Genomic DNA, 1154 nt, shown 5'->3' with positions numbered 1-1154 from the left:
TGTGGAGCACAGGCTCCGGACGCACAGGCTCAGCAGCCATGGCTCACGGGCCCAGCCGCTCCACGGCATGTGGGATCTTTCTGGACCGGGGCACGAACCCGCGTCCCCTGCATCGGCAGGCGAACTCTCAACCACTGCGCCACCAGGGAAGCCCCCACATTCTTGAGTGAGTGGTTTAAGATCTTTGGACATTATTGTCCACTTCTATAAAAATAAGGATAGAGATGAGAATCAGGAATAAAATTCTTTGATGCCTTGACTCCTCAGCTCTTGAGAAGATTATATAAGATATTTAATCAGTATTTCTCTTCTGGTCTCTCCATCTTTGTTTCCCAATAAATTCAATCCCTACATCCTCACCTCTTTCCTCAAACCTCATCCTCCAGATTATATATATATATATATATATATATACCTTCTGTGTTGCACAACCTTTGTGTTTCAGTTAGTTATTTGACTAACAATGACTGATTTTTACCTCTTGCTAGATTAAAAATAACTGAAATATATTGGAAAGGTATTGTGTAGTTCATAGCATAGACAAAACCAGAGCAGTGCTCTGAATCTGGACAACAGGAAACCCTTGACCATCTTATCCATCTTATCTAAGTTACACATAACAAATCTACCCCAGTGCCCATTTCAGCAGCACATATACTAAAATTGGAATGTTACAGAGAAGGTTAGCATGATCCCTAGCAAGGATGATATGCAAATTTCTGAAGTGTCCCATATTTTTCTGTATTATATACTTCAAAATTGCTAAGAAACTTGATCTTAAACATTCTCACCACAAAAAAGAAATAAATAATAGTAATGTGATCTTATAGAGGTATTAGCTAACATTATGGGGTGGTGATCATACTGCAATATATAAATGTATCAAATTAGCACATTGTACGCCATAAACTTACACAATGTTGTATATCAATTATGACTCAATGTAAATTTTTTAGTTAAAAAATATCTACCCCAAATGATTTCTCCATCACTTTGTCACTCTGCTTAAGATTCAAAATCCCTACAGAAAGATTGTAGTTGGCCTTGCTCATATCAGGTCCTTCACCACCCTTTGGTAGGGTCTGTTCACCTGGACTTGCCATCCTACCAAGACTATTCACAAAGGTGGAGAAGTCATTTTCTAAGGAAAAATG

At 38.6% G+C, this 1154-nt stretch overlaps 1 non-coding gene across 1 annotated transcript; it reads left to right on the top strand.

Moving 5' to 3' along the window:
* The first annotated feature begins 633 nt into the window (after positions 1-633).
* Positions 634-739, top strand: LOC112391990 (U6 spliceosomal RNA). The gene has a single exon (XR_003001612.1). It is a non-coding gene; the product is annotated as a U6 spliceosomal RNA (small nuclear RNA).
* The last annotated feature ends 415 nt before the right edge of the window (positions 740-1154 follow it).

This window comes from Neophocaena asiaeorientalis, unplaced genomic scaffold (assembly GCF_003031525.2).
Source record: "Neophocaena asiaeorientalis asiaeorientalis breed wild unplaced genomic scaffold, Neophocaena_asiaeorientalis_V1.1 scaffold705, whole genome shotgun sequence".
Lineage (NCBI taxonomy): Eukaryota > Metazoa > Chordata > Mammalia > Artiodactyla > Phocoenidae > Neophocaena > Neophocaena asiaeorientalis.
Note: the sequence above shows the minus strand (reverse complement) of the source record. Positions and strands in the feature narration are given on the sequence as shown.